Consider the following 9,676-nt stretch of genomic DNA (forward strand, 5'->3'; position numbering starts at 1 on the left):
ACTGTGAATGAGCAAATATTCAGTTGGAGACCTAAGGATGATATAAGTGATTGAGTACATTTTATTTTTGTTGTGGAAAACCAGCTCACATTTAATTGTGACATTTAAAAATTACACAAGTATTTTGATGTCTGCCCTTCCCAGCCCATATTTAGTCTTTTAAAATGACAGGAAAACATCACCAATCACAGGTTTAATAAGTTTGCCCCTTTAGTTCCTATTTGCAGCGCCCTCTATTCCTTGAAAATATCAGTCAGACCTGGCAGTGACCAACAGTATTTCCACCTGCAAGAGTTGAAAAGTGCCATTCTCTGAGCATTCTGTTACAGTGGCACTTGTCCAGGAGTGGGGCCTTCTCATAGTGGAGAACTTTAAACGCACCAGTGAGAAAAGCTTTGCTTCTTTGGCTCTGATGATGAGTATAGGAGAGAGGATAGAGAAGAGGCAGCCCCTGACAACGTATGAGGATCGCATTGCTGTGAGGAAAGCCCAGGGCAAACCAAATCCAAAGGACTAAGTCCAGTTCCTTTCTAGGTTTGACAGTCGCTGATGCCTTTCAATTCCTTTACTGAACCAATGACATTCAAACAGTACAGTGAGTAGAGAAGGGACATAAGCAGTAAAATAACCAGCTGACCAACAAGATGGATGGGAAGGATACTCACAAACATCCCCTGGATGAGGAAAAGAGCCTGCAGCAAAAGATCAAAGAGCATGTGGGCAATTACCTTGCTGACGCATAGGAATGGATGAGGCTTCCTCCCTCTTACCTCAAATGTTAGGTCTGCAATATCTTGAAATGAAATGAGATTCACAACTTTGCTAAGTGCAAACAGGGGGAGGACCCATTGAGTGCTGACAATTGATGTGAGGAAGAATTCTAACCATGGCCAAACATCTCCATGTAGTGATGATTACCAGTAATTTGGGCTGTTACTAACTGAAGCACAGGAATAAACACATGATAAAACAGGAGGAGACTGAACAGGAATACTCCACCATTCCAAGCACAGCATTGGAAAATTACTAACAATACATGTCTCACTGTCTTGCTTCTGCTCTACACCCTGGTCTCTCCACTGCTTCAGGACACTACTTGCCCTTCTACATTGCTCCTCTCTTTTCTGGATTTGAGTATCTAGCTTTGAGATGGTACGAATGCCCCCAATGGAGTCTTCGATTCCCTTGCTATGGTCCTGGAGAAAGGTTTTGACACTGTCAGTCACTTCTCCACCACCCAGACTATCAACTACACAGAGCAGAGAGAAGGACTCCCATATCTCTCATCATGAAGGACCTTCAGCTCCCTTGCCCACTGCAGGCTATCTCAGCCACTCTACACCTAGCCACCCACTTCCTGGGGATGCTCCCCTGATTGACTACATTTTAGAGTTAAGTTTTATTCTCTAGCTTGCCCCTGTACTGTAAATGTCTGCAATTGCCCAGGCAGTCAACAGCAGTGTTTACCTCTAAGGTTGATGCTGGTGTGAAATCTCTCAGGGTCTGTGGAGGAGAGGACCAGCCAAAGTGCTCAGATCAAACAAAGCTCCCCATTTGTTGGCCTACCTCTCCCAATCCTGCATCTCTCCACAAGATCTCCTTTTTCCTTTTCTTTTGCATAACTCCAGTGGGACAGTTTCCACTGAATTGTATTAATCTGTTCATGGTGCTAGTCTGACAGTTACGGCTCTCCATTGGATTTTTAGGTTTTGTAATCAATTTCATACATTTATATATATACTTTTCTTGGAGTCATAGCTCATTCTTTGGCTCTTTTAAGTTAAAGATCTTCCATTACTTCTTTTGAGATCTCACTTTCTTTTTTTTTTTTTTAGAGTTTTTTTTTTTTTTTTTTTTTTTTTAAACAAATGGGATACATGTTGTTTCCCTGTTTGTACATGGCGCAAAGGCATACCACTTTCTTTATGGTTAGTTTCATATAACCCATCATCAACCTGTGTCAGGGATCAGTACAACTAATAAGTGGATTTTGGAACCACCGTGGATGGTGGAATAAGATATTTGGGAGAACATGAAGAAGTGAGGAGATTGGGAGGGACAGACATGTAAAAATGTTCCATTCTTCTTGTCTCAGGTTTACCCTTCTTTGTAATTTTGATGGCCATTTTAATAATGAGAAATATGTGATGACAAACTTAGTCTTCTGATTGGAGAATGAAAACTGCAACAGTACTTACCCCATAGGATATTATAAGATTTGCATGAAATAATTCATGTAAGAGAGTAGAACTATGCTTGCAATTCTGTAAGGGTTCAACAAATATTAGCTATACACCAATTATTATTAATCTCAATTCTAAACTTCCCCAGTGGTGTTTCTAAATACTACCTAATGACTAAGCTGTTATGCTATGTGGTTTTTCTAGGGTTCAAGTATTATGGTTAAGCACATTAAACAGATTCCCCAGAATTGCTTTCTAGGACAAAATTGGAGATACATATTTGGAATGTATCTAACTCCAAATAAACCACCTGGGATAACAGGTGGGAGATGGAAAGCAACAATCTTTCAGACATGAACATTAGATGAATAAAAATTCCCAATCAATTTATTTCCACACTTGAAGAATAGTTGTAGTCTGAGTGGAATGGCTGGAGAGTTTAGGAAAAGTCCCTTCCTGTTCTGTCTAAATACAAACCTCTTTGACATTAACCCCAAAAATGCAGCCCTTCACAATGGGGCGTAATCCCAAAGGTGCCTTTCTCATGAGATGCTTTTGTTCTCTGCTTTTGGAAGCCTTCCCTCACACTGCTCCCTTGGTGTCACCTTCCAGTAACCATCTGCCATCTGTAACAAGGGGCTACACAGAGACTAGCCCACACACTAGTCACATGTTCAACTCTTAAGAGCAAGGCAAAATGTCAAGCCTGGAGGAGGGGCAGAAGAGAAACGTGGCTTCCTTGAACAGCACATGCTTCACAGGACCACAATGAAGGAAGCAAAATAATGTCCATAAAGTTCTGTGTAGATTGGCTAGCCTATGGCAAACATATAACTGGTGGTTATTTTTTTCTGGAAATATTTTCTTTGATTTCTCAGAAATCATGAAAGTCAGTCATATGTACAGACTCCAAGACTAGGACATGGAGAGGAAAAATGGCATGAACCATTTAGACATACTCTTTGTGTTTCCCCCTCAAACAAAAGGAGAAATTGTTCTAAAATATTCAGATTGTACATATCATGTAAGCAGATAATTGTCAAACACATACTTCACTTTTTTGAAATTAGCAAACTTTTAAAATGTGCACATATCCACATACACGATGTGCACATATATGCACACTAGAACTTGGCTGTCAAAGAAGTTCCAGCTGACAGGTAACCAAAGGAGAAAAGTATTTGGAAGCAGAATGGCTGGAATCCAGTTAAAAGTTAAAATCCTGTTGGGCAATTTCTCCTTAGTTGACAATAGAATTCACTGTCACTGCCCTGTCTAGCCACTTTGCAAACAGTAGGGATGCTAGCAAGAGCTCCTAGTGGATGCTTCCTCAGGGAGCAGTGATTGCTTTGGCTGGAGTCTGCTGTAGCAATTTTCTGGTGGTGAAGAGCATGTAGCCAGACAATTGAAGGCGGTAACCATTTTCTAATAACCACCTCAGGCTTTTGGCACTGAATTCCCTGGCACTGTCTAGGGAAGCTACTTCATGCTACTTGTCAAGTCAACCTGCAGGTCTAATTTTGCTGGGAAAGCTGGTGCCACCCATGAAACTGCTCACCACAGTAGGATCCAGTGTGTGACCTGGAAAATCTTCAAAGAGAGGTCTGATGGGTGGTACCAGACAAACAAAAAACCAGAGAGATACTGAAAAGTGGCCTGCTTTTCACAGCTTTTCTATCCACTGTTCTGTTGTGTTGGAAATCATACTGTGGTCTCGAGTTAAGGACTCCAGGAAACACTTGGATGCTTGTACTGCCTGCTTGGTTTTCTTGAACCTCACATGCACTGGCTTCATCCTGTTTTGGAGTCCATAGTTCTGTGTTTCCCTCTGCATTTCCTGTGCAGTCCTTCCTCTGGTTTGTGGGCTGTGCACTTCATCTTGCTCCTTTAAGGGGCACAGCCAGTTGAGGGTGAAAGAGATTTTCTGTGGTTTCTGCTACATACTTATTATCCAATCCATCTCAGGTTTTCTTTCCCTATTTTTAAAACCTTGAAGTAACTCTTTTCCAATTTGCCTAGAGCTTTCTCTCTTAACTCACCCAATTAAGCAAGAGTTAGGCTCCCTTTCTGAACCTTGATTTTGTAATGCCTGGATTCTTAAAGAGTTATGCTTCTTAAGACTAATATGAATGTGTTAAACTTGATTTGATAATTTCATCGACCTCAGATAACTTCACAGTTTGTAGGTTTTTTGTGGAAGGGTTTGCTGAAAATCTCTGCTAATCTGCCTGAATTTCCTGTAAAGGCAGTTATATACAAGGCCTCTTAACACTAATTCTCTGAATTTGCAGTTGGTTGCTTCCTATTGGAACGCTAGAGGGCTAAATAAGCCATGGTGATTAGGTCTTCATATTGCAAGTATGTGAGTTCCATTTAGGTACACCCTACTTAAGACTCTCCATTTCAAGAAAGGTTGGAGATTTATGGGGAGATCCATAAAATGCTGCCTTTTATGGGTTACATCTCTAGATTATATTATACTCATGTTGAAACATCCCAGGGATTTTGTTTTCAGCCTGTATATACCATATATGTTTGTCACCTGGATAAGCATTGGTGCTGCCAGAAGGTTTTTCTTGAATTAGTAAAGATCCTATGAAATATCACTACATGTTTTGCTAGGTGTATTTTATAATAAACCTTAGTCTTGGGTTAAATGTGACTGTGGTTCTCACAGCATGAGGGGTGCTGGTGTTTAGATAAAGGAAATCCTTTATTCTTATTTCTGACTTTCCTATAATCGTACATTGTGGCATAAATTGAAAGAAGTGTTTCATCTCTTACTAAAATTGTAAGTTGTATTAGTTTCTTCCAATCAAGAAATAAAATTATAATCATTTTGTTACTCTTTCCAGTGTCTTTGAAATTAAGGTTGCCCTGAGAGCTTCCTGAGGGCACAGATTATGATTGACTGAATCACTGTTTTATCCACAGAGCCTTGCATGGTCCCTAGCGCAGAGTAGGCACTCAGTGAATGAAATTAAAATGAATGAATAGATAGAAATACTGTCTCATTTTAGTAAGCTAACTGTGTATTTTCAGGGTAATGTAGTATTTAAAAAGAGACAGTGGTAACACCTTTCTAAAAGTGGGGAGATGACATATATTTAATACTTCTCAAGAAGAAATTCAGCCTCTCACTTGATCTAGGTTTTCAATCACAGAAGCACTGAGAAATCCTTATGGCTGAATATGGGTGAAGCTTTAAGGTATTTTGAAGGCTCAGGCTGACCTTATAGATGTCAATATTCCCTCAGGGCACTTTCCATAAAGAAAAGTGTAGTCTTGATGTTTTTTCCAGAACTCCTAGAATTTGGCTGACTGCCTGGTTTGTCCCAGGACATTAGTCAGCTCACAAATCTCACATTTGTTTATTCAGTCCAGAGCAAGTGAATGCTGCCATTCTTCCATCCCCTTTGTTGGGGAGAGCTTTGTTACCCTGAACTGAGTTCCGCCACACAAAATGAAGTGACTAATCTTTTGGGGGTTCTCCCTTCTCAGGTTCTTATGTGAGGAGCTCAGTCTATAGACCACACACCCCAAGCTGTCATTTTCCTCATGCTGCCCTTTTTTTTCTGGTGGTTTCACATTGCACTTTACGAAACCAGTAACTTCCAGAGTGTGACTGAACTGGCACCGCCATTAAGAAAAGGTTACTGGAGTTCCTGGTATTGTGAGAAAATGTTAGAAGTAAAGGGAGATGAGGTGGGCTATTTCTACTTTTATGGTCTTCTACCATGCAAGTATAGTACTCACTGCCATCTCTCTCAAAAGCTTTTGGGTTCAGAATATGTGGGTCTGAAAGTGCAGGAAGGAGGACTGTCGATGTAAAATAATCACTTTGGATTATTGCACAGTTAACGTGTAGAATCTGGAATATGAAAATAACTGAAATACATGTTTTTCTTTTTTTAAAAAAAAATCACTGGGCTAGTTGTCTATCTACAAATATCTATAAAGATTTTGATTTCTTAGCAAAATATTGAGAATCTGTTTCTGAATATACATTGACTATGAAAGACAAAGTGACTGTGGAATTGACTATGGAAGACAATTTTGGCACAGCATAGTGCAAGACAGAAGAGGAGATAAAGGAAACCATAGGTTTACCTTTTTTTGCCATAAGCCCTCACCATTTTTATCGCATGTTGCACATAGTAGCTTGGCAAAAATTCTTACTGATCAGTAGGCTTGTGGAAATTCTATTTGTTCATAAAGTTTTGACTTTGACATAGTTATAACTGATAACTGTTTTTCTCTCTCTGCTTCCTCCAATACTAATCCAGAACTACTTTCTAGTTCTTTCTATCATTCTTCCCCTCCCCATTGTAAGAGACTGTAAGTGTGTGGTAATGTTTGATACAAAAACATTCAAGAATTTCCTTATTAATCTAAACTTCTAATAGAAATATACTGGTATGGAGAATAAAAAGGAGAAATAAAATAACACAAGTTCACTTCAAACTCAATTGCTCTGTTCTTCCTGAGGCCCTTCCTGATGTTTTGTAGACTGTCTTTGCTAATTGTCATAGCCACCAAAGGGAAAAATAAGGATTTTTTACCTAACACATAACAAAAGATGAGATGACATAGTGAAAAAGCACAGGTTTGGAATCAGGCAGACTTCGATTTCAAAAGCAAACCAACCCATGGCCAGGGATAAGTTACTTACCTCCTTTAAAAGAGGATCAGGTTCTTAATATATGCCATGGAAATAATAATCACAACGTTGATATTTATTGTGCATACACTATATCTGGTGATCAGCAATTTATATGCATTATTTCCTTTAATCGTTAGAGCAATTTTGTGAGATGGATACCTTATCGTTTCCTTTTTACAGATGAAGAAACCAGACAAGGAGAGAAGCTAAGTAACCTCCCCAAGGTAACACAGCTGGAATGTGAACTTGGCAGTTTGATGCCAGTGTGTATCTTAGTCACTGTGATACTTACCTATAAATCTAGACCACATGAGGCTCACAGGAGGTGCTCATCAGTATGTGATGACTAGACCTAAATCAGACTTTATAAATAATCACTAGGCAACGTTTAAAAGGCCACAATTTCTTAGGACTTGTCACAGTACAAAGAGCTGCATCTTCTTATGAGCCTACCTTATGTTGGGCACTTATTTTTAATAGTAATTTGTTGAATCATTATTAAAGATAATTATTCTTATCTTTCTTTTTCTAATGAGGAAATTAAGGCTCAGAAAGGCTAAGAAGTTTGTTCAGGATTACATAAACAGCAATTCCAGAGATATCCTATGTGAAAGTTCACTTTTTTTCTGCTCTGCTCTTTTAGTTTTTTTTTTTTTTTTTTTTAAATGATAAACTCATATTATGTATCTGAAGCTTCTGCCACTTTACCTTTTAGACACTTTTTTATTAAGGCATAGTTGAAAAAATTGTATATGTTTATGGAGTACAATATGATGTTTTGTTATATGTATGTATTGTAAAATGGTTAAACCAAGTTAATTAACATATGCATCCCCTCATGTACTTATTCATTTATTTTGTAGTGAGAGCATTTACAGGCCTCTCTCATAGCAATTTTTAAAAATTCTAACCCAAGGTTAGAATTTTGGGTTAGGATGGTCTTTGCAGCTTGATAATTTGGAGTTTAGGGATCTTAAAGGATGTTTCATCCATGGGACTTTTATAACTTGCTGTATTTTCAAATGTGAGATTTGGGGGATAGATTACTTTAAATGGTTTTAAAAATAATCATTGGATTAGGATGTAGACATATGACAGGACGTTGCCCATATTACCTTGTTTTATCTGCCCCCCCCCCCAGTCTTTGAAAAAAGATGATTTTTAAAAATCTTAATTTTTTAAACAAAATTGCTCTGATTATTTTTCTATAGAGGGTCAGGAAAACAGATAAATAAGTCCTGGGCTTGGTGTAAATGATCCACAGCCTGGCAAACAGAAATCTAAAATGTTTAAAGAGGCTGCCCTTTTAAGTACACTTTGCCAGCCATGAGAGTTATACTTTTGGATTTGATTTAGTGAAAATCCTTGTTGAGCACCTACTGCATGCCAGACATACTGCTACATTATGAGGGATCAAGGGCCTGTAATATAGTGCAATTGGGATACACAAAGGATGCAGAAAAAATATGCATAATCATAGAACAAAGCAGAATAAAATTGAATAGATACTGGTATGCCAGATACTGTGGAGAGAGAACATATTTTATTAGTGGAGTCAGGAAATGCATTATAAAATTGAGGCATGATTGTTGGATCTTAAAGGGTGGATAAGATTTTGACAGATAAGGAGGCATTTTAAAGAGCAAAGGCACAGGGCTGAGAAAATGGAATGGAACCATGAGTGTTGCCATTTAGGGTACAGGCAGGGAAGGATGGCCAAGCAGATGGTGACTGGAGTGCCACATGGGCACAGTTGACCATTTCCTCCCTTTGAACTACCGCTTACTCCAGAGTCACTGTGCCCACCTGGCTCCTTGCCAGTCTGCCTGGCCGTAGTTTCTCAGTCTTCTTTCCTAGCTTGTCTTCCTTGGCCTGGAGTCCTCCTGTTGAATGATGTCAGCATTGTTTTATTTTTTTTCCCCCCAACTCTCTTCTGCTAAGGTGATATCATTTAAATTTGCTTAAATATTATCTGTGTCCATGACCTTCAAACTTCAGAGTAAAACAGGTTAGCCATGACCTGTGTCCTAAACTCCAGAACATTTATCAAAATGCCTTTTCAACAATATCATGTTGTTGTCTTAAGTTTTTGTGTCCAAGTTGTAACTCTTGAGTCTTTGCTTCCCTCTGCCCTCTGGAAAGACTACTGTTCTGTCCCCCACCCCTGTATCTTAGTCAACGGGTCTGTCACCTACCGAGTTGCGTAAGTTCCCCAACTAGGAATCATGCTAGATTTAGCCTTTTCTCTCACTCTTGTCATAACATAATTTACCTTGAGTCCCCTTCTACCCAACCCCAAACAGGTGACTGGTCTTTTGTTTTAAGGTAGCAATATTTTTTCCAACTGTACATGGATTACTTTAATGAAAATAAATATTAAATTAAAAAGATTACTTTTATAGAGATTGTATTCTGATTCCTTTCCAGAAACTAACTTATAAGTTGTCAAGATCAGCCATGTATTCTTTAGTTTATGTGTTAGAATTTTCTCTACCCATTTCCCAAGAGCCTGTGCATTCTCTTGTTTAGTAGCTGACCCATGCCCAATAAATTAGATGCAGAATACATGTTCCTACGTATGTGTCATATGGTGAAAGTAACAATCTTTGTTTGTCATCTTCCAAATTCATACTTTTAATCAAAATTCATTTGAAATCCTGAGCTACTAAATAGAGATAGATGTCATCTCTAGTGCAGGTGATATTTTGGCTAGTCCCACTCAGGAAGACAAAAAATATCTCTAGAAAGATGATATGGTATACAAAATGAATTCTATTTACTTGACCTTTCTTGCTTCATTGTTTGCTCTTTTCTTTTTGGAGGCAGGGAT

At 38.6% G+C, this 9,676-nt stretch overlaps 1 pseudogene across 1 annotated transcript; it reads right to left on the reverse strand.

The window, feature by feature from the left end:
• Positions 1-249: 249 nt before the first annotated feature.
• LOC306644882 (etoposide-induced protein 2.4 homolog) lies at positions 250-3,978 on the reverse strand (annotated as a pseudogene). The gene is made up of 2 exons: positions 3,891-3,978; positions 250-1,249 (listed from the first exon to the last, which is right to left on the reverse strand). The product of its transcript is annotated as an etoposide-induced protein 2.4 homolog (transcript).
• Between the last annotated feature and the right edge of the window lie 5,698 nt (positions 3,979-9,676).

This window comes from Sciurus vulgaris (assembly GCF_902686455.1).
Source record: "Sciurus vulgaris genome assembly, chromosome: 15".
Classification (NCBI taxonomy): Eukaryota; Metazoa; Chordata; class Mammalia; order Rodentia; family Sciuridae; genus Sciurus; species Sciurus vulgaris.